Source organism: Panthera uncia, chromosome B1 (assembly GCF_023721935.1).
Source record: "Panthera uncia isolate 11264 chromosome B1, Puncia_PCG_1.0, whole genome shotgun sequence".
NCBI classification, from domain to species: Eukaryota; Metazoa; Chordata; class Mammalia; order Carnivora; family Felidae; genus Panthera; species Panthera uncia.
In genome coordinates this window covers 3274934-3297972 of record NC_064811.1, presented here as the reverse complement: position 1 = coordinate 3297972, position 23039 = coordinate 3274934, and the positions used below count along the sequence as shown (strand labels likewise).

Sequence of the window (23039 nt, the reverse complement as noted above, 5' to 3'; positions counted from 1 at the left end):
CCTCCCCGCAAGGAGGGTGCAGCCAGGGGACGGCTTGCGCCTGTGCAGGTGGGGCGGCATTTGCGGTCTCCAAGGGAGGGGACCTGCGGCCACTCCATGGGTGGATGTCGCTGCGTTGAGTCCTGGCATGGCCCGGCGGGGCCGGTTCCTGACTTCACAGATGTCCCTCAGGCCAGGACGGGACATCTGCCCAGGGTGTCCTACTGATGTCTGGAGCAGGGGGACCCGGGCCGGGTTTGCCAGCTGAAAGCCCTGTTTCTCTTCTCCGTCACTCAGCTCGCTGCCCGTCTCCAGCGGCTGGAGCTAGCACGCGGCTGTCACCGGGACGCAGTCAGCTGACGACCCCGTGATCCCCACTTTGTGGATGGTCCCGAGTCCTGCCTGTGGGGTCCTGCCTGTGGGGTGAGTGGGCCCCACTCACCAGCTGTGTGAGTTCGGGCTCCCTGCGTCTTCTCTCTACCCTTCACTCTTAAGAGTGTGAGACCAGAAGCCCGACCCCCAGGGGGGCTTTGTGGACAGGTGGGGTGACCCATGTGAGCCCAGGCCAGGGCATTCTCATCCGTCGTTAAGCTAGTAATGCCGTTGCGTGATAAGAGTCGGGGATCCAGGGCGGGGAGAGAACCAGGCGAACCCCAGCCCGCCACTTCCTGGGTGAGCCATTGCTGTCACCAAGGAGGGGCGGTCATAACCACAGGGCCTCCGGCCTCCCCATGGGGGTGGCCCACAGGGGACCCAGAGCCGGTGAACATATGGTCTCTGTGCTCCGTCTTCTGGTTTTCCACTAGAGGGCAGTGGTGAGTAGGAGCCGTCCCTCTAGGTTTGGACAGACATGGGGACATGGGACCCGCAGAGAGCTGGCCTGATGTCTGGATCTGGACGGGGAATACCGAGGCCCAGTTGTGCGGGGGATTCGTCCCAAGCCACTCGGAGAGAACCGTCCCCCAGGCTCCCTGGGCTCATCCGTGGGCTTGTTCACAAGGGTGTCGGGGGCCTCCAGCCTGGGGCCACTGAGGCCGCCGGCTCCAGGAGCCCGAATTTCAAGTCCCTGCTGCCATTCTCAGGCTCACAGACCCGCTCAGATCCGCCTTCGTTCACAAACCTGCGTGCAAAAGACGGTCTTCATTATCAGGCTGGTCGCTTTCCCTGATTACGGAAATAGTCACCTTCAGGTTACGTTGTGAATGTTGTTTTCTCCAGTCTGATTTTGCTGCTTCCTCTAAAGAGCATTTTCAAAAGCAAAAAGGGGCTCCAATCGTCTGTGGTCCGCCCCACCCCGGAGGATGCTGTGGAGGACGTCCTCCTGTGCTCAGTGACGGGCCAGCCAGGACCCAGCACCCCCGCCCCTCCACTGAGAGTCCCCGGCCCCCGCACAGGGGTGTGGGGAGGACAGCCCTGTGGCCCCATCAGAAGCACCACGCTCCGGCTCCTTGGGGCGTGCAGAACACCCTTTCAAGTGTACAGGTGGTTGTCCCCCTCGTGGTCCCCTGTTCCCGGCCTGTTTGTCTCGCTGGCCGCAGGGAGCTCAGCGCTGTGTATCCCACAGGAAAACAGGTCCGTGAGGCCCTTTCTCCACACACACGCTCATTTCCTGGGATCTCCTGGCTTCTGTGCATCTCCCTCACTCCGATGTGACCGCATGGGCCCTCAGGGCTGCCCCGTCCAGTCGTGTCCCCTCGGGGGACAGGTGGCCGGGCCAGCCCTTTAGGGCCCCGGCTGCGGAAAGGAAGGTGCCCTTGGCTTTACTGTTAATAAGCAGGATTTCTAATATGGTGTCTAAAGGACGGAGACAATAAATTTAGGGCTTAGGTGACTTGTTTTCAAGGGAGTTCGGGGCCCCCTGGCGCCTGTGCCCGAGGCGAGATGGCGGCCGGCCACCTCATCCACACCAAGGAGGCCCTGGGGCTTCTTACACGCTTCCTTAGCCCATCAACCCTAGGTCAGAGGGCCTGTGGGACACCACTGTGTCGCCGACAGAATTCTCTCTCCAAGAGCAAGGACAGGCATGGCGCCACCCCACACGGGCCCCTCAGCCAGGACCACACACACGCAGGTGAGGAGGAGTCGTGACCCCCGTGGTCTGACCCACAGGGCTCCCAGCACAGACACTTCCAGCTTGCAAACAGGGAAACTGAGGCCCAGAGATGGCTGTGTATTGTCTGTATGGAGCCGGGATTAAAAACACAGGGCCCCTGGGGCGCCTGGGGGCTCCGTCGGTGAAGCGTTCCGACCCTTGATCTCGGCTCAGGTCGTGATCTCACAGTTCGTGAGTTCGAGCCGCACGTCGGGCTCCTTGCTGTCCGTGCAGAGCCCGCTTGGGGATTGTCTGTCTCTCCCTCTCTCTCTCTCTGCCCCTCCCCTGCTCTCTCTCTCTCAAAATAAAAATAAGCATTAAAAAAAAAGAGAAACTGCGAGGCCGGGGTAGGGGGTAGGCAGAGCTCCTAGACCCCAAGACTCCAGCAGGGGAAAGTCCCACAGTAGGACCCCTGCTTGCAGACTTTCGGGATCAGACTGTGTCCACATTGCTGTGTGGCCTGGGGCCTTTATTGTCCCAGCCGGCAGGAGGCCCAGGGCAGCCTGGTGGGGTGCTCAGAGCCTTTGAGATCAAAGGCGTGAGTGGGGTGCTGGCCCCCTGCAGGCCCTCACCCTCACCACCTCTACACCCCTCCGGGCTGGTGACCGGCATCCTCCCCTGGGCACCGTCCGAGAGCTTGGAGGACGCCCGACAGGTTCCTGGGGACCGAGCCACGGGGCTTGGCCGCTGGGCCCCCACTAGGCCCGGGAAAGCGGGGTCACAGCTCAGTCCCTGCAGGATGCCACCTAGTGAATCGGTGGAGCCCCCACGTGACCGTGGGCATTGGGAAGGTCCCCGGCCCCGAGTGGGCCAGGCGGGAGAGCCGCCCCATGCAGCCAGGCTCTTAGAGTTTCCGGAAGAGCGGGGCTCTGGCTTCCTTGTGTGATCTCTGCCCCCTGGATCCTTGAGAGGAATTCAGAAGTCTCTAGGCTGCACGTGCTGAGGGCAGCTGGCGGTGGGTGGCCCTCACGGGGGTGGCAGCTCTGGGACCCGGCCGTCCTCCCTGGAAGGAGCCCCGTCCTGGGGCAGCACCGGACACACGGACAAGCCCGTGAGGCTTTGCGGGAAGGTCTCTAGACTGGACAGCGTCGGGGCCGCCCGGCCGGTGCCATCGGCTGTCAGCCGTCAGGGCCGTGCAGAATCCTACCCCGCGCTCTCACAAAGCGGAGAACGCCTCAGACACTGCCTAGGTCATTCGTTCACGCGTCCCCACGGGTGACGAGGACGGGCGCTCAGGCCCCACAGCCCAGCGTGTCCCGACTCCTAACTGAGCCAGTGACTCCCTGCCCACCTCCGCCCGTGACGGCACGAATCACCTCCCGTGGCCGAGAGTCACCGGGATGCCTGGTGAAAATGCACAGCTGGGGTGCCCGCCCCCAACAGTCGCGAGCCGCTTATCCTCACGAGCACTGACGAGGTAGGGCAGGTGTCTGCCTCCCTTCGCGGTCAGGGGTCTGTGGAGGGGACAGGGCCAGGCGGGTCAGCGCCCACCTGTCGCTTAATCTGAAGGTAGGCGTGCCCTTTGGGGACGGGGGTGTCAAAGGTCACTTGGGAACTTGTTGAAAATCCAGATTTCTGGGCCGGACCTTGGAGTCTAGACTCCAAATTTAAGGACACGGCAGGTGACTCATCATGAGCAAATATGGGCTTCTCTGGACCCCACACGAGAGACCCTGCCCCCCTTCGCTGACCCACTGCTGACCTCACGCTGGGCCCGGCACACAGTAGGTGTCCAATAAGTGTTTGCTGAGTGCCCCAGCCGGCTGGCCCCAGGCCCGGCTACAGGAAGCAGGGCCCGCTGGAGGGGCGAGCTCTCTTCAGCCCAGCTAAGCGGTGGGTTGTCCCGCCCCCTGCAGCCGTTCAGGGGCCAGGCCTCCCTCCTCCTTGAGGGTTCCTCCCCCCCAATTCACCGCACACCAGGCCTGGAGCCTGCACTTCCCCCCAGGCCACCCCTCCCCTCCCAGCTCCGGAATGCTGACCGGGGACTTCCGAGCAGATAAGGAGGAGGAAGGTCAAGGGGGAGGAGACTCGAGGGGCGGGCCGTAGTCGTGGGCGTGACCAATGACCTGGGCGACTGTCGGGCCACCTGATTGGAGCCTGAGGGCCTAAAGCGTGTGCATCCTGCCCCGGCTGGACCCACCGACCTGTGGGGCCCGGGACCAGGAGGCAAGTGTCCGCGGCAGCCGCAGGTGAGGGACCCAGGCAGCCTCCCTCCCTCTCTTCCTTCGCTGGCAGCGTCTGCCCCCTGGCAGGGTAAGTCCCCGGCCACTGGGCTGGATCTGCCCCAGGAGGAGCCACCCCTACGCGGCGGCGGCCCGTGGCCTGGCTCGGCTCACCTGTCTGGACAGGTGGGGTCAGGGGAGGGCGTGCGTGGGGCGTGCCCTCCAATCCCGCCTGGTCGGGGAGCAGCAGGGCGGGTGCTGCTTCAGGCTGGGATTCAGGTGGCCAAGGAAAGGCCAGCCTGGTGTCCCCACGCCTGAGAAAGGAGCTGAGAGCCGGCAGGTGACGCTGGATGTTGTCGCGGTGGCCACTGTGAGGGGGGGATGTGCCTGCCCCCAGGTTGGGGCCCCGGGAGGGCTCAGGAGACAGTGGGCCCAGGGGTTCTGATCCTGGCCCAGCACCTGGGAGCTAGTGACCCTGCCCCTCTGTACCTCAGTGTCCCTGTCTGTAGGGTGAGAGAGTCACGGGGGCCCCGTGCAGGCCCACACTGGGTCAGCGGCCTCCGTCTGTGCTGATGACCATGGAGAGGAGCCACAGCCCTGGGCTGGTGGCAGGGGCCGGGGTCCTGGCTTTCCCTCGCCCTGGTGTGGCCCTACCTGCCTGGACTTCAGCACCCTGCTCTCTGCCCCCCCCCTCTTTCTCCAGCCCCCATCTCAGCCCCCAGGGGCCAAAGTCCCTGTCGCCCCACCGGCCCCAGGGACGACAGGTCCTTCAGAGGTGGGCCTGAGAGAGGCTTGGAGCAGGGAAGGGCCGTGGGGAGAGGAATGGGGCCAGATATGGACGAGACCAGGGAGGGGCCTTGCTCCCACAGTCCTGCGACCCCCGCTGTGGACTTGGCACAGGCTGACCGGGGTGAGGGGCCCCTCCGTGGCCCCAGGTGCTGCTCTGCTCTGAGCCTCAGTTTCTGCACAGGCACAAGGACCCTTGTGACCGTCCCCCTCCCCAGTGGCTGCAGGGTTCTCGGGACGGACCGTGAGGGTTCCTCCTCCTTGATTCACACGGAGAGGCCCGAGGCCCTGGGTGCCGCAACGTGGCCGAGACCCCTGGAGGGTAGCGGCTGGGCCAGGATGGGCCGCCCGAGGCCTGCCTCGGTGTCCTTGAGCCCCGCTGAGGGAGGTGCAGGTGCGGCGCTGGGAGGCTCCTGGGCTGGCCCAGGGCCACAGCAAGTGGACCTGGGACTTCGCCCCAGGCAGTCGGCTGCAGGCCCGGCTGTACCCTCAGTGTGTGGGTCTTAATGGTTCCCTCTCCACCCACATCCTGGTGTTCCACCTTTTTCACCTTTCAGAACAGTTTTAGATTTACAGAACCACTGCCAAGCTAGCACAGAGTTCTCATACCCTCCCACCCAGTCTCCTTGACCGTTGACATCTTACATTAGAAGGGTGCGTTTGCCTCAGCTGGTGCACAAGTATGGGTCCACTGTTCTTTTTTTTTAATAAACAAAATTTTTTTTGAGAGAGAGCAGGGGAGAGGCAGAGAGAGAGGGAGACACAGACTCCAAAGCAGGTCTCCAGGCTCTGAGCTGTCAACACAGAGCCCGACGCGGGGCTCGAACTCACAAACTGTGAGATCATGACCTGAGCTGAAGTTGGACACTTCACTGACTGAGCCACCAGACTTTATTCTTAAGTAAAGTCTATCCTTGGCTCAGATTCCCTTAGATTTCCCCTTAGTGTCCCCTCCCTGCCCAGGAGCCCGCCCAGGACATCACATGACATTTTGTCCGCCCGTCTCCCGGCTCCTCGGGGCTGGGACGGTTCCTCAGACTTGCCATGTTGTGACGATTTCTGCGAGGAGTCCCGGCCAGGGGTTGTGTGCGAGGTCCCTCGGCCGGGACTCGTCTGATCGTCTCCCGTGCTTACACGGGGATCGTGGGTCCCCGGGAGGAAGACCAGGGTGGTGGAGTGCCCTCTCCTCGCGTCCCGTCAAGGGCACCCGCCGTCACTGGGATGCTGACCTTGACCCCCCGGCCGTGGCCGGGTTTGCCGGGCTTCCCCACCGCCCGGCCCCCTCCCCGCCGTCCCGCACTGCGCTCTTAGCGGGGAGGTCACGGCGCTCAGTGCCCACCTGAGGACTGGGGAGGGGGCTCCCCTCCTCGGGGGTGGTGTCTCCACGTAAATCCCTGGAGGTTCTTCTGCAGGGGAGAGATCTGTCCCTTCTCCGTCCTTTATGTATTTGCTCATGGATTCATCCTGGATAGAATCATGGATATCTTACAGTTTGGGTTCTAATCTGATACTAATTAATTTTCTTGCTCAAAGCTTTCTAGCTTTGGCCATCGGGAGCTCTCTCAGTGGGCTCCTGTGTCCCCTCGACTCACCCCGTCCTGGTGGCATTTCATCCATTCGCTCAGCCGCTCATTCGCTTCCTTCCTCTGTGGCACCACAAGCCAGGCCCCACCCTGGCCCTTTGCTGGCCTGGTCCTAGAGCCGGCCGTTTCTCCAAGGGTCCTGAGTCCCTCTGTTGGAGGATGGTCTTAGGACCCAAGATCTGCCCGCACTCTGGGCGTGCTTGCGGCTACCTAGGTCTTCTCTTTTTCACACAGATCTGCAAGGCAGCGCGTGTGCGTCTAACCCGTCTCCGTACGCGGGTCTAAGTACTTTGCACACACACCGATGTGAGCACTTCCGTATGCGGAATGTGTCTGTGTCAACTGAGACCTGATGTCCCCGCCCGTCACCCATCGCCGTATGGATTCTTCCAGCCCCTCTCCTTGATTTTCTGTAACCCTACTCCAACAGTGACAAACCTGGCTTTCACCATCCACCGTCCACGTACTTAATTGTTCAAATTCCAGCGGCTCGGCACCTGTGCAGAAGTCTGAGAATGTGTCACCCCTGCCCCGTGCTGAGCGGCGATATCGGCTGGCGCCCGGTGAGAACGTGTGGCTCCTTTTGGCTTCGGTCTGGCCCACCCGCTGCCACCTTCAGTGAGGGTGGCTCACGCCTCGGTGACACGGACCCCTGCTCCGCCCCCTGCCCCCCTCCCGGCAGCCCCGACCTCCTACCGCGTCCTTATCCGCACACGTGCTGTGCACAAGGTGTCACAGCACTCGGTGACTCGTCACCGCCCGGCAAAATGCCTGCGCTTCACCTACTCAACCCCCCTGCTCCTTTCTTCCCCTCACGGTTTCCCTCCACAAACGCCAGCAAACGCAGACGCGTTCCGACCCCCTTTAGAGCCCAAGACGCAGCATGACGCACATATCCCCGCACCTCAGTCTCCCCCGTCGCTGGGTCTCAGGGACCTTTCCCGGTCGGCCGTGGGGAGCTTCCCGTTCTGTGCTGCTGGCCGCTGGGTGCTGGCTGGAGCGACGTCAGTCCCACGCCCGGGCTATTCCCCAGGTGCAGCTGTTGTAAGGAACCTGGACGCCCTGGCAGCCCCGCCATCTCCTTGGTGGGTGGCCGTGTGCCCGGGGGGAATTCCGGAGGCGGGGCTGCCGCTCAGGACCGCGGTTTTGTTGGTGGCTCGCCCGCCCTCACACCGGTCCCGGGCACCGGCTGACCGAGGCCCGGTCTCGCTGAACCGGGAGGTGACCGAGTCCCTTGGGATCGTTTTGCACGCCTGGCTGGGGAGCTTGAGCGTCATTTGCTCTGTCTTAACAGACAGGACCCGGTCCCACTGCTCTTCTGCGGGGTGCTCGGTCTCTCCTCTGGCGTGGCGTAGGGCCCGCATTGAGAGGGCCGGCTTCTCAGGCGCGCTTCAGCTAAAAACAGCCGCTGGCAGCGGGGCCCAGGCCGCCTGGCCCGACTCAGCGACAGGTCAGCAGCAGGTTTGGTTGTTGGAAATGAGAAGGGGCGCCTGGGTGGCTCAGCTGGTTAAGCATCCAACTCTCGATTTCGGCTCAGGGCATGATCTCGAGGTCCGTGAGTTCAAGCCCCGCGTCGGGCTCTGTGCGGACAGCTCAGAGCCTGGAGCCTGCTTTAGATTCTGTGTCTCCCTCTCTCTCTGCTCCTCCCCCTGCTCACACTCTGTCTCTGTCTCTGTCTCTCTCAAAAATAAATAAACATTAAAAAAAATTTTTTTTCGGGCTGCCTGGGTGGCTCTGTCGGTTAAGCATCCGACTTCGGCTCAGGTCGCAATCTCACGGTTCGTGGGTTCAAGCCCCGCGTCAGGCTCTGTGCTGACGGCTCGGAGCCTGGAGCTTGCTTCCGATTCTGTGTCTCCTTCTCTCTCTGCCCCTCCCCTGCTCTCTCTCTCTCTCTCTCTCTCAAAAATAAATTAAAAAAAAATTTTTTTTAAATGGGGAAACACCAGACCAATCGCGACGGAAGGACATTCCCCAAACATGGTTGTGGCCAGTCCTTCCCAAAAGTAAGGTCATGAAAAGCAGGGACACTCAAATATGGTGGTGCCCTCGGTGGCTCTGAGGACTGGAAGGACATCAGGGGAAAACGGAGGCAGTTGAACCAAGTGTGGACTTTGGTGAATAATGACGAGTCAGTGTGTGACTCGTTCACCAAGGGTGACAGGCGTGCCACGGGCATGGGACGCGTTAACCGCAGGGGACGCCGGGTGTGGGTGTGTGGGAGCTGCGTGCTTTCAGGGCGACGTTTCTCTAAATCTGAACTGTTTTAGATACAATTAGATAAAGAAAGAGGCTGTGTCTGCAGGTGCCCGGCGCTCGTGGCCCCGTGTCACCGGGCTCTCTCCCGTAATTATGGGGCACCCACGCCCCTGTCCCAGACCCCGTCCTGCCCATGGATAGGGTGCCTGAGGCTGACAGGTAAATGACTCACCCAAGGCGCCCGTTAGCCTGGGATTCGGGTCAGTGAACAGGACGTCGCTGAGCCCCCGCCAGGCACCGGGCACCATGTTAGAGGGCGCAGTGCCTGTCCGCCCTCGGCCGGCTCTGGGAGACTTGCAGGGGTGCGGTGAGGGGTGAGCTGTGGGAGGGTCGGCCGGGCCCAGGTGGACAGGGCAAAGGCAAAGCACTCCCTCCCCTCCTCTGCCAACCCCTCCCACAAGCGGGAGCAATCCCAGAAGGCTCCCAGAGGCGGTGATCGCCGAGTCCTGTTTGGAAGGAGGCATGAGAGTTCGCCGGGGAGGGAAGACTGTGCTCCAGGCAGAGGAGCATCCTGTGCAAAGCCCTCGCTCACGGTGGGGAAGGGCCAAGAGGGGTGATGTGCGGGCAGCTCCCTGTCCTCCCTGATGGGGTGAGTGGGGTGGCCGATGATGGGGACTCAGAGGAGAGGCCAGGCCCAGCTGAGGAGCTCCGCAGGATGTTTATTTTATACCTTGCGTTACAACCCGATTCTACTTTATTTTGAAGCTCCTAGTGTTCTCGCTTTGGCCATTGGGAGCGCTTGATTGGCTCCTGCGTCCCTTTGACATCATCCCACCAGGGTGGGATCCATCCATCTGTCTGTCCTTTGTCCCCCCCTCCCTCCCACTTCCTACTTTCTGGGACCATAAGAAGCTCTAGGCTTTGTGTTTAGCTCAAGCTGGGGGATGTAGCTCACGTGCCCAGGCTTGGCTCCGAGCGCCTCCTCCAGGCAGCCTCCCCAGCGGTCCCCAGGCGGGATCCTGGCTGTGTGGTGGCCCCGGCCTCTCTGGGCATCCCCTGTCACGGTCGCTCCGGCTGTGCTCTCTTGTCTCCACACGTTTCCTTGGCTGCTGTCACCAGTAGGCTGAGGGCTCTGCAGGCGGGGCTGTCTGACGCCCTGGGCCGGGCACCGAGTAGGGCCCGCAGGTGCAGGGCTGGGCAGTGCTGCAGCCCCCGAGCCCTGCCCTCATTGTATAGTGATGACCGTAACAGCTCTGCTTTGTGCGACCCTCTCCCCACGCTGCGCACAGCCAGCGTCGGGTCCGCGGGAACCGGTGCAGACAGCTACCCTCTCTGCACGCAGGAGAGGGAGGGGGAGGAGGTGCACATCCCACAGCGAGTGAGAGGGGACCCTGGGGGTGGCCGCTAGGCTGTCGCAGAAGCCGTGACACGGCCCATGAGAGCTCGCGGCTGGGCGGCCGGTGTGGGAAGGGCGCAGGTGTGGGGCTCAGAGCCCATGGCGGGCCGTGCGGAGGAGGCTGTGACCCTGACCCCGTCTCTGTGACATGGGTCACAGGGCACAAGTGCTGTGGCCAGGGCCCGCCCGGTGCCGTTCACACTCGCTTCGGGTCTCGTCCGCCCAGCTGGCCCCCCCCCCCGGAGGCCAGGAAGGAAGGGAGCCCCTGGATAATGGGCAGGTGGAAAAGGTCAGCGTCTGTAGGGCTCAGGGCCTCCGAGGGGCGTCGTTCAGGGATCCGCCCCTTCTGCGCAACCGGCAGGCAGATCTGTGCTCCCAGGCTGGCGCTCAGGGTCCTGCGGGGCTTGGGCCGCCCACCGCGCCCTTCAGCGGCTCTGTGTCCCCGTCATTTCACAAGCGCGTGTGGGGCCCATCGACGCCCCTGAGGCGCCCCCGTTGTGGGTCCTCGTGTGTTAACCAAGCGACAGCCTCTACGGAGACCCCAGTTACAGTGAGGACGAGCTCAGGGCGCTGGGGGCTGGGGCAGGGGGGGCTTTTGCCGCTCGGCTCAGGGGAGGCTGGAAGGAGGCAGGGCCTGCGGGACGCTTTGGCGAGTGGCGGTCAGAGCCTGGTGGAGAAGCTGACCAGGAAGAGGGACGTGCAAATGCAGGGCCGGGGCCGGGGGCTCAGACGGCCACGGGTCGGGGGCCGTGGGGGGCAGGTGTCCAGGTCCCCCCAAGGGGAGTGCTTTGTGCTCCAGCCCCGCCCCCAGGGCTCAGAGATGGCACCCTGAAACCGCCAGTGTGGACAGACAGACAGACGGCTCCAGAAGTCCCCAACTGCGCGAGCGCACAGGGCCGGTGCGGGCGGAGAGGTGTGGCCGGTGCAGGTACAGAAAGAGGCCTTCGGAGGGGGCGTGTGGTCCGTTGGGCCGAGAAAACAGGGAGGCGGACGTGGCGGGAGCAGGTGGCCTGGACGAGGCCGGTTTTGAGGCAGGGGTGGGGGTGGGGGGGCGAGGCCGGGCTGAGCAGGGAAGGAGGTGCTGCTGGGAAGGGAGCAGGAAGAGGGGAAGTAGGCAAACAATACGTGCCCCCCGCATACCCTCAGCGACATGGGGGCTGACAGGGCCACCCTCCTGCGTGTCCCAGCACAGGCCAAGGGGGCCTCGGGAGTGAGTCCTGCGGAAATTCCCGCCTAAGCCTGCCCCCCCCCCGCCCCCCCCCACTGCCCCGACGTGGGCCTGGTTTCCAGGGAGATGGGTCGGGGCTGGGAGGACTTCACCTTCACGCCCGGGAGGCCTTTGGGAAGTGTGTGCTCCGCTGGGTTAATGTTTGCGTAAGCGAGTTTCCAGATCCGCCCCCTGGTGACTGGGCTCCGGGGAATGTCCAGAATTCCAGCCGGGGTCCCACACCCAGAGTCAGGAATGCTGCTGCTCTGGGGAGCGAGGTTCAGTGGGATCAGGGTGTCCCTGGGGTCTCGTCTGTAAGCCGGGGCGACTCAGGCCGTCACTCCCGCCTCCTCCGTGCACCCCGCCCTGGGTCACCCCACGGCCCACAGCCAGACGGTCCGGTGGGTAGGACGCGCCTGTACCACAAAGGGAGAAACCGGCGTGCTCCTGAGACTTGGCCACTCGCAGCCGTGTGGCCCCTTGGGACCCCATCCCTCGTCGAGGAGGGGGCTACTGAGAGCTGGCGGGCACCGTGGCGCCCCTGCAGGCGTGAGGCACAGGCTCCCTAGGCGGGCAGCGAAGATAGTCTCTGCCTTCTAACCGGCTTGCTCTGAGGACCCGAGGCGTATTATTTGGGGTGCAAGGAGGGGTGCCCCACTTAAGTCTCCGTTTCTGGAAGCACCTGGCCTCCCTGGCCGCTCCAGATGCAGGAGGATGGTCTGGAGGAGCGCCCGGCCAGCTCTCGGGCCGCCCTGCCCGGCCGAGTCAGCGAGTCCCTGGCGTGAAGGCCGGATGGTCATGACCGGGGGAGGGGGGGGGGGAGGAGGCAGGGAGCGTCATCAGTCCCGGCCGAGGCTCGGGAACTGCTGACAGCTTCCTGCAGCCTGTGACCCGGCCCGGGGTGGCCGTCAGTCATCACAGGCCTGTTTGGTCCCAATATCCTTGTTTTGCAAAGAGCAGTTCCTGAAATCTCGCCGACTCGAGCTTTGCTCATCTTTGATTGGGGCATTTTCAGCCGCTGAGGCCAAAAATAACAAACACAGGCAGCGCCTTGCTGAGCACGGCCCCGTTCTGGCCCTTTCTGTGTGGCCGGTGGCAGCTGGGTGCCAGGCTCCAGGCCCGCGGAGTCTGTTTCCATCCCCGATGCATCTGTCCTCAGACCCGGGCGTGCCGACGGGCATGTCCAGCCCGACCTTCCGGGTTCCTAGACCCAGGTGGGGCTCGGGGACATGGGCCCTGGAGGGTGCGTGCTGCCCCGTCTGTTTGCCTGTCTGGAAAATTGCATTAGGCCGGGTCACATCTGCATCACACGGGTGGGGAGCCAGAGACCGGGAAAGACGACGGGGTGTTCTTAGCGTGGACCACGGGAACTCTGGGGACCCTCTTTCCCGCGACCTTGGCTGAGGGGCGTTCTCTTCCTGAGTCTCGGTTTCTTTCCTCAGTCACCTGGGTTTATTTGGCGCTCCTCTCCTACACGCAAAGCACTGGTTCTCGCTAATACTTGACAATTTAACCGTGTTTGCAGGTACAGCCACGACCAGGGGTTGGAGGGGGCAGGATGCAGCTTCATGTACTCTCCCCTGTGCCAGCTCCAAGCCTGTCCCCCGTCCCCGGCGCCAGGACTGGCCCCCACCCCGCTCCGCTTGAACCTTTGTACATCCCAATCCCAGGGCGGCAGGGAACGCCTGTGGGCTGGCTCCTTCCTGCCTCGGGGGGGGGGGGGGGGGGGGCGGATCCTGAGACGCTTTTCTACGTGTGCCCACTCCACCCATTCTCCAGAGCAGGGCCCGCTCTGAGGGCCGGATCCAACCCCTGTTTTTTATACAAGGTCTCACCTGCACAAGGTGCACCTGCTGTGGACCATTTCCTCTGTTTCACGCTCCCCTGGCCTGGACCCGCCTGATGAGAACGCATCGTCGCCTCCGCTCTAGAACTGCCTGTGTGGCCTCAGCGGGCCTTGTTTTCTACCGCCCAGGGCGGCTGGAGAGACCCGGAGCCCAGGGAGTAGGGAGAAGTCGTGCACCCTACCCTACCGCCCCTGGGGGCCTCTGCATTCCTGAGATTCACCACTCTGACCGGCTGTGGGTTAACCCTGGGGGCAAGAGCGTGACCTGGCCTCTCCAGCTTCCATAACGGCCGCAGACCTACGGGTCTGGAGTAGGGTTGTCTAGGTGGAGGCTGGGTTTAAGGGCTCTTCTGTCTGGCCCTGGCCCCGGGAAGACCTCTGCAACACCCCCTCTTGGCCTCGTCTTGAAAGACTCAGCCCAGAGGCCTCCACTTCCAAGAAGTCTTCCTTGATTCTCCCCTCCTCTCCTTTCCGTCCCAGGCTTCCCTTTGCCCCTGTAAGGACCGTGCTACTTTGTCCCACTCTCTTTCCAGGTCTGTCTCCCCAGTTTGCCTGTGGCCGGGACCTGATGGCCGGGAGCCTGGAAGGCAGAGCGGAGATGGGAGGGCCAAGATCGTTGATGGGGGTGGGGGGCGGGTAGCGTCGAACCCCAGAGAGCAGAGCTATCTCAACATCGAGTAGGGGATCTGGCAAGACGCTGGGCCACGGGCAAGGGAGGGTGTCCTGGGGAGCCCAGCTGGGCCGGGGGAGGCCTGGGTCGCAGTCCCAGAGAACTGGAAATACCTTAGGAGGACATGACGAAATTCAGAATTGCCTTTTACCTTCACTTGACCACAGCTGTTGCTATCTGCCCCAAGAGCTGAACAATAAGAAATAAACGAAGGGTGAAAGGCAGGGCCCCCTCAGCCCCCGGCGTCCCAGCTCTGGATCGCAGCCCGGGGTTCCATCCCCGCTGAGCAGGGGTGAGTCAGCGCCCCGGGTTCGGCAGGCGCTGCCCAAGGGCTCGGAGGAAAGAAATCTCTGCCTGTATCGCAAGGTGGAGTCCAGGGTGGAGTCAGGCGGATTTAGGGCGGGAGGGGGGCCGCCAGGAACCCTGGGAGAGCATCCTGGGAGTTACGGCCGCTGGACTGGGCTGGGCTGGGCTGGGCTGGGCTGGGGGCTTGCCGGTGCAGCTGGTCCCCTGGGTGGTGCAGACTTTCCCAAGGGAAGGACACATAACCGGTTTGGGTACTTCCCAGGGCCACCTGGGACAGCCTCCATCTGGAAGGAAGCCTTAGACTGTCTTCCCTGCAAAGGACCCTGGGGAGACAGGGACCGAGTGACAGCGTGTGGTCAAGGGACGTAGAGTGCCAGGCTCCCTGTGCTTCAGCATAACTGTCCACATGACCCCTCGGGGAGGCCCTGCCCGTGCGGCTCCTTTCCCCCGTCCCCTCTCTGAGCCTCCGTGTCCTCCGAGTCCTGCGTGACTCCCCGAGGCCGCACAGAGGACACAGGCCAGGCCAGCCTCCCACCCTGAGCGTGGGCTGTGGTGTGTCAGGCCCCGGGCTTCCGAGGACGCGCGTGCTCTCCCGGGTGCGGGGAGTCGTGCCCACGGCTTCCACACTGGCTAGAAAACGTGTCTCTTCGTCCCGAGCGGCAAAATGCGGGACGCGAGCCATCCCGCTTCCCAAACGTGCTCGCCCCTCTGTCGGGGAAAGCGCTGCCCTCAAGGTTTGGTTTGCTTTCCATCCAGCACCCTCATAGCTGCACGCGGGCTTCCTGGAGGAGGGGAAAGGCGGGCCCCAGAGGCAGGTGCTCGGAAAAGCTCTACGGACACTCGAGTCTGTGGACAGCTGGGCAGCTTCCAGACGTGCCCCCCCCCTCCCCCGGCACCTTACGATTCAGCGAGACATCGGCCGGTCCCTGTGATGTGAAAAGGGGCAGAATTGCCGTCCGAGAATTAAAATCAGACTGTGGTGCTCGAAGCATGGGGTCTGATGACTTGCAAAATGCCGGCCTCGGACCGGACTTGCTCTCCGGGTTCCTGGGAGTCAGGGCATCCGCCCCGGTGCTGGGTGGACCTGAGACCCCGGCTGGCGCCACTGCCTGCGGGCCCCGCGACCCTGGGCGGGAGCTGCCTCTGCATCCAGTGCGTGACGGTAACACTCACACCAGGAGGGCTCTAACCCACACGTCTAGCATCTTCTTGGCAAGTGTGATGGGATTTATTACCGCAGCCGTGTTAGGCACCAGAGCCGTTGAGGCGTGTGTGGGTGGGGGGAGGGCACTTAGAGACCTCCACTTGGGACTCCACCTTCTGCAAGGGGGGCAGCGAGACCCCGGGAGTGACAGGCTCTCCCAGAGGGACTCACAGCCTGGGCAGTGTGGGCCGGCCGCACACCCAGCCTCCACGAGGGACCCTTGTTTGCAAAGTCCCCTGACCTAGAAAGCTCGTGTGCTTCCTCTGGAGGGTTCCTGGGGTGCACTTGCGGGATTGGGGTGCACTCCGGAGTTGGGGGTGCACGGTGCGGAATCGGGCACCCTGTGCTTAGGCTGCACGCTCTGGGGTCGATGCGATCAGCACAGTCCGGGTGCACCATGCAAAGTCGAGACACCGGATTGGGGTGTGCCTTGGGGATTGGGGTGCATCCTGTGGAGTCTGAGTGCTCTGCAGCGCGGACGAACGCTGGGCACGCTTGGGGAGGCCCTGGGAAGCCCCCGCCCCCGGCCTTGGACCAAGAGCGTAGCTGCGGAGACAAACAGGATGCGGGGTCTCGGGCCGCAGCAGGGGACAATGGCCAGGAGAGGAAGTGTGTCCAGACCCTGTTATGGATGTGGAGCCCATCTGAGACCTCGTTCAGCACAATTTCCAGAAAAACAAAGGGAGAAGAGGCCAAGCATCTGGTGTCGTGCGCACGGTGGGGTTCTGGAGCGCAGGCTGGAGAACCGGGGGTCGCACCTCACAGGCTCGGGGGGAGGCCGAGAGGAGCAGGGGGATGCGTGGAGGGCACGCAGGGGGCGGGGAGGGAGGTCTCCGTGCCGGTGCCCAGGAGCAGCCCCCGGGGTCCCCCGGGCCGTGGCAGAGGCCAGCCCCGGGCTGCGAGGGGCATAACGAGGGGTGGGCCGCCGAGAGCTCTCGTTTGCCTGGAGAGCTGTGCCCCTGGTGCCCGTGGGCCTCGGCCACCAGAGAGCCTGGACACGGGCATTTGTAAAACGAACAGACATTTACGTGCAGCCGTAGCAACGGTCTGCACTTGGTCTGTTGGAGCATTCCTGCGTCTAGTTTAATCCTCGTGATGACCGAGAGTAAGACCGCAGAATAGCATCTGACCCCATCTGGGGCCTCCGTGAGAATCCAAAACGCCAAGGTCGTGTGGCCAGCGCGGCAGAGCTGACCTTCAAGGTGCTGTCCACGGACGCAGGTGCCCACCTCCTACCCCTTGTGGTAGGAGCTCTCCCCTCCGGTGAGAAGGCCGGAGGGGTGACAGGGGGGCCCGGGGGTGCTGTGGGCCCGTCCGTGGGCATCCGCAGGTGCCAGCTGCCCTGGGGCCCCTGTGTCTGGATGGGGGAGGCAGGCCCGCCCCGGAGAGTGGCCGCAGGAGAGGAGCACCCATGCTGCAGAGGGGGGGGCAAGGAGAATCCAACTTCCAATGCGCAGTGGGTCCTTCACACGGACGAGGGCATCACCGGTCCCCAGGGCTGTGAGGGCAGAGGCACAGGGCGCTGGGCAGGCCCCGCTGGGCTGGGCAGGTTGGAAGCAGAACTGGAGTGGATGGAGGAGGGTGGGGAGACGGAGAGGCAGGTGTCTGCGAGGAAGGGGCAGTGAGGACTCTCGCCCGGGAGGAGCCTCAGGACAGGGCACCCGGACCTTGTTCAGGCCTCCCAGAGGTGGGCAGGAGGACGCGCCCCTGAAGGACGACGGGTGGCTGAGGCGCGACCAGAGGGCGGCGCTGTGGCCAGGCAGGCGGGTGTGAGTGTTCGCCAGCTGCCGTGTCCTGAGCCTGTTCCCCACTCCCACGGGCGTTTAGGGGTCCTGGGCGGGATGGTGGCCCACGGGAACCTCAGAACACCACCTGGCGGAAGAGAAGAGGAGACGTGCAGGGGTGGCCACGTGCTGCTGGGGGAGCCCGAGCGACGTGGCCGGGAGCCCAGGAGCACCCGGGGTCCCGGGAGCTGGTAGAGGTGGGAAGGAGCCTCGGGAGGGGGCGCAGGCCTGCCCAGGCCTGATTTAGACTTCTGGCCTCCAGACGGGGAGGGACTAAGGCACCCGGTCTGTGGAGCTCTGTCACGGCAGCCCCAGGACACTGGCAGTGTGACCCTCACAGCTGTCCCTCCAGGGAGACAAGGCCACACCTCCCAGAGGGAAGGGGTTGCCCGGGGAAGCAGCTGTACCCCCTGCTCCGGCCCCTGGGACCCACAGAGGAGCGTCAGATCTGCCCGCGGCCAAGGAGACTGTGAAAACGCCTCCCCCTGACCCTTGGCTCCCGCTGTGGGGGTCTCTGTGCAGCGGGCGGGGTGGCCGGGCTAGGCGTGTGCCAGACATGGCTGTGCCCGTGACCTGCTGGAGCCCCCAGAGGGAGACCCTCGCCCGCTCTCGGCCTCAGTGGCCGGCTCCACCCAGTGAGGCACTTGGGCTCTGGCCCCGCAGGGAGGGAGGGGAATTGGTAACTTTGGGTGGCCGTGGGTGACACCAGGAACCGGTGAGAGGAAGGACAGGCGGGCAGGAGGGTGAGGACCGTTGCCCCCAGGTGACTAATGTCTGGAGATGTGTGTGGCCGTCACAGCTGGGGTGTGGGTGGTACGGGCATCTTGCTGGCCGGGCCGGGGTGCTGCTGAAATCCCACGTCTACACAGCAGCCACTCCCCACGGCAAAGAGCGATCGTCCCAAGTGTCAGCAGTGAGGCCCTTAGAAACCCCGGCCTCGGGGCTTTGGCATCTGTCAGACCCGTTCTGGGCTCTTCTAATCGTCACTGGCCTTGGGCATATCACGTGACCTCCCTGAGCCTCAGTTTCACTGTGTGTGAAACAGTCACATTTCTACTGAATTGGAGATTTTTTCCTGGTCTGATCCAGGCCAGGTGTGAAAGCCTGGCCCGTCTGAGCACAGGACAGGGGAGAAGGTGGCTTTCCTGCGGTGATTCTTGGGGTCCGACGGGAGCCGTGCCCCTGCCTCAGTGAGCACACGGGAGGACGGGGCTGCGGGCTGACCCCAGTTCATTCCCTGCCTAGCTCTCCCCCCACCCCCCCGCCCTGGTGAGCGGAGCCCAGATCCCCAGGTGGGGCCCAGAGCCGGTGGGAAGTCAGGGAGCAAGGAGAATCGTGGTCCGACCCCGATCTGTCCCTGGCGGGCCAATGGGCTGGGGTAGCACCTGGCAGAGGGACGGGGCTGCACGTGTGTCCGTGCGTGTGTGTCCGTGTGGGGCAAGTGGAAGAGGAACAGAGCAGGGCTGAGGTTTGGCGGGGCCGCTCGGCCAGCGGCTGGTGCACTTCCCCAAGCCCGGGGCCCAGGCTGGAACCTGGGTGGTTCCCTGGCTCTCACAGCCTGGGGGCTGGGCGGTGGGGCAGGCGGCCGGGCCTGGAGCTGGTCCAGGGAGGAGCTAATGATCAACGCCAGGCAGGCGCGCTGGGCCAACCTCTCGCCACCGGCCCGGGGCGCAGGGAGGAAGTGTGGCAGGAAGCAGGGGGTGGTGGCAGCCGCGGTGCGGACAGCTGGGCTGTGGGCGGCCGGCCGCCCCGGCTGCCGAGACAGCCCGCGGGGCCAGCCAGGAGGGGCCGGGAGCCGCCACCGGGTGCCTGCGGTCCTGCCGCCCACCCCCCCGGGCGGGGAGCGGCGTCTGAGCAGCAGGAGCAGGTATGGGGGGCGCTGGGCCGGGCGAGGCAGGTGTTGGCCCCGGAGTCGGGTCTTGCCGCGCACGGTGGGGTCTAAGAATGGCCTCTCAACTTTGGATTTCTCGAAGCCTTTTCTGCTGTGTTGGGACTGTGGGAGCAGAGCCGTGGCCTGGGGAGCCCGGAGGTCTGGGTCCCGGTTAGCAGACGGCAGCCGGGACTCTGGGACGCTGGCCCAGCCTGGCTTCTGTGAGCTCGCTTGACCCCACTCCGTGCGGGCGCTCAGCTGGCCTGTCCCCCGGCTGAGCACGCGGCCTGCGATAAGGGATTCCGGGTCTCGGGGGTCTCGTCCCCCGCCCTGGAATGGCGCCACCTCGGGCACACGCCGCAGGGGAGGCCACAAGACAGCCCAGGGTGGCTCTGCAGCGGTGGCCTGGCCACTCCGAGGTCACCAACCCTGGGCCTCTTTTCCGTCAACTAGATGGGGCGAGTGCCCGGACCAGGGGCACCCACCAGACGGTCGTGGGGGAGGACACGGGCCCAGGATTTCCAACGCCAGGTCCTGCCCTGGGTACGTGCTCCCAGCACACCAACTGAGACCCTCTCCCGGCGTCCAGTGACCCCTCCAGGCGCCCCAGGACCCCCAGCTCTGTGGCTGAACTCCTGGCGGGAGGCGGGGCGGGGGCCCGAGACAGGTGCTGCACTCAGCTCCTCTGGGTTCGAATCCCATGTGTGCTCCCCCCGCCACCCTGGCGGGGCCGGGTCCCTGGCTGTAAGCCTCAGGTTGGCCACCTGTGAAAAGGGCACAGTGGCAGCCCCCCCCCCCCTCCCCCAGTCATCACGACGATTAAACGGCCGTGCTTGGTTAGCACTTCGGGGTAGTGTCTGTTCAGAACATCAGCACCGCTGTCGGTGACCACGACGCGTCCCGTATGGGCCGTTCTGACTTGGTTCTCACAAAATCCCATGACGCGGGTGAGCTCCATCCTGCCTCTGGCAGAGAAAGCAGGCGCGGGGGTCACAGGTGAATTAGTTCCCCGGGGCGGCCGCGACACAGCCCCACACGCGGCGGCCGGCGATGAGACCTGACTCTCTCGCGGTCCAGGGCCCCAAAGTCCAAAATCAAGGTGTCTCCAGGGTCGAGCTCCCTCCAGGGGCTCCAGGGGAGGGAACTTCCCGCCTCTTCCTGGGGCTCCAGGAGCTCCTGGGCGGTGGGCCACATCCTCCGTCTGTCCTCTGTGGTCACACGGCCCCCACCCCGTGTCTGTCTGTCTGTGTCCCTCCTCTTCTTATAAGATGCCTTCTGAGGTTCCCTGGTGGGTACGAATCTGGGGGACACTGGTCACCCCAGTCCCGGGGTGACCAGACAGCTGTCAAGAGATGCTTCTTGGAGCTTGGACAAGGTCTGCGTGGGCCCACAAGGTATTTGTTCAGTACGAGCCCAGTGAATGCTCCGACCAGACCTCCCTGAACGTGTTCCGGGCTGGAAGGGTACGACCTCGCCCTCTGCTAAACCCACACTTATTAAGTGCCAGCTGCCACCCTGGAGTACCATCTGTTTACTGGTCGACGTCCCCGTGAGGCGCGAGTTTTCGTTCTCACCCTCTGGGTGGGCTGAGGGGGGCACGCAGGCTTTCCCGGCCCATCGACCCCACGTGTCTGTGCTCTGGGGCCACACTCCTCCCTCCTGGGCTGGGCGCTGGCCAGGGCCTGGGGGCTGCTGCGGACCCAGCAGGTGCCCCCTGGGTTTGTCCCAGATACACCGAACAGAGAGGGAAAGGCCGGAAGGGAGAGTCTGCCGTTGATGGTGACCAGCGAGCAGCCCCCCAGGACCGCAGGTCAGCGGCCCCGGCAGTGTGGGAGCCGCGTCCACGGCAGGAGCCACGGCCTGTGAGGCCAGGCAAGGCCATTATAGGAACCGGCGGGGAGGGAACTCTGGGCAGAGATTGGGCTCACTTCCTCATCTCCGGCCGCGACTAGGAACCCCGGGCTGAGGCCTGTCACTGGGGGCCCCGCCTGCTCGGGCACATCCATCACTGAGCAGGGGGGAGGGTCTGTGAGCCCAGGAAGCCTCCCCTTTCCTCAGGAAGCTGTCCCTGAGGCTGCCGGGAGCCCGGACGATGGGCCCGGACGCACACACGGACGGGCGAGTCCTGACCCGCGGGCAGAGGTGGGCAGAACGAAAGGCTGACATCTGGCTGCCGGGGCCCCTCCTGTACCCAAGGTGGGGACTCAGACCTGTCCCCTGAAGGGTGACGTGGCCGGCGGGGTGGGAGGCCTGGGGCCCTGCGTGGGCTTCGCAATGGAAGGGCAGAAGGACGGTGGACTGACCTCAAAGCCCCTTGAGCACCCCGGTCCTGACATCCACCTGTGGCGGGCAGCGGTGCAGGAGCAGGTGTGGGGAGCAGAGTTGGTGAGGCGAGGAGGGAAAGAAATCAACTGGGGCTTGGACGTGGCTGGGGGCTGGGGCAGGCGGCCGGCACGCGGAGCCATATCCAGGAAGATGCGGAGGGGGCCTCGTGCTTTCGAGGAGGGAGACGGCGCGGGGAGCAGGGGGTGCAGGCACCAGGGCCTGAGTGACGAGGCTGTGTGGAGACGGCCCTGGGTGACTGCAGACCCCGGCGGGCTTCTTCCCCTGGGCCCTGGCAGCATCCCTGGAGAGGGGAGGGGCTGCGGGGCCTGGCCGTGTGCAGGGGGGTGGGGTGCTGGCTGCTCCCTGGGTCAGGTGCCTCCTGCCCCCCCCGCCAGGCTGTGCCCCTCAGATGGGAATCAGGTCCCGGTTGGAGGAGGGGCAGGGGCATCGCCTCTGTAAGCCTTGGGGGCCTTGGGCTGCTGGGGGAGTGTTGGTCCCTGTAGGGCGGGGAGGGTCCCTGTTTCCCTGTAGTGAGGGGCTGTCTGGCAAGGCCACACGAGGGGCACCAGAAACCCGGGAGCCCTGCCTCTGCAGCTATTGTGGCCGTTCCGACTTTTCCTTCTTTCCGCCTTTGTCGTTCGGATTGTAGAGGCAATCCTGGCTTGGAATGGGCTGAGAAGGCCCCGGCAGGAGTGGCTCTAGCATTTCGGGGAATGAAACGGAGGGTCCGCGGGGCGGTGGGCCGGGCAAAGCCCCTGGGGGCCGAGGCCCACCCCCCCCCCCCCAGTCACCATCCAGGAGCCTGGGGCGTGCGTGGCCACCGGCCGAGCTGCCACCGCTTGCCCAGTGCCCCTGGGACGCCTGCTGGTGCCCAGCCCGTGGAGGACACGTGTGGCTGGACTGAGTGTGTCGGGGGACGAGCAGAGGCTCCCACGGGAGCCCTGACCACTAATCCCCAAGGCCAGGAAGGAGGGAGGGCGGGGGCCTTACTGGTGACCCTGCGCGTCCTGTTCAGCTTGGGAGGAGCACAAGGCGGGAGGGGTCGGCCTGTCCCCTGGGGTCAGGGGGTGGGAGCCTGAGGTCTGGGCCCCCGCCCTCGCTCTCCACTCGCCCAGCTGTGAGGCTACTCATGCTTTGCCCCCCTTGGGACAGCAGGGCTGCAGCGACTTTGGACGTCTGGCTGTCTCTGGGGCTCTGCCCCACCGTGCCGTTGGCAACGTGGACGGCCACCTGTCAGCCCCTCCACACGTGGTCCCCACCTCCCCCTGCGCCCCTCCTGGCTGCCCGGCGCCCTTCCCCTCACCTCCAGCGTCAGGAGAGCTCTCTTTGCCCCGGAACCAGCCCTGGCACGTGCGGGTGGCTTTCTGGGAACCCGGCTCGCTCTCCAGTCCTCGGGTTTGGGGAGTCTGGAGGGAGGCGGGAACAGGGGCTTTGAGCGGATGGGGTTCTGTAAATAGTTGTGAAAATATTCCACACTGGGTCTAGTAAAGGTCCAGCTGCCCCTTTGTTTCTGGTGAAAATTTGAGGGGAGGAAATAAACCCAAGGCCCAGGGCGGCCCTGTCTCCATCTCCTCAATTCGTTCTGCACAAGGGCCAGAGGGAACTTTCCAAGGCACAGAACCAAACCCGCTAC

At 64.5% G+C, this 23039-nt stretch overlaps 1 protein-coding gene across 5 annotated transcripts in view; it reads left to right on the top strand.

Moving 5' to 3' along the window:
- The first annotated feature begins 4165 nt into the window (after positions 1–4165).
- SH3TC1 (SH3 domain and tetratricopeptide repeats 1) overlaps positions 4166–23039 on the top strand; it is a 46750-nt gene continuing 27876 nt past the window's right edge. For 4 of the 5 annotated variants that reach the window (XM_049630236.1, XM_049630234.1, XM_049630232.1 and 1 more), the window contains exon 1: positions 18248–19078. The gene's annotated coding sequence lies outside the window, so the exon portion shown is untranslated. Of the gene's footprint in view, positions 4325–18247; positions 19079–23039 lie in introns of those variants that run through there. The other variant, XM_049630233.1, reaches the window with a different exon arrangement.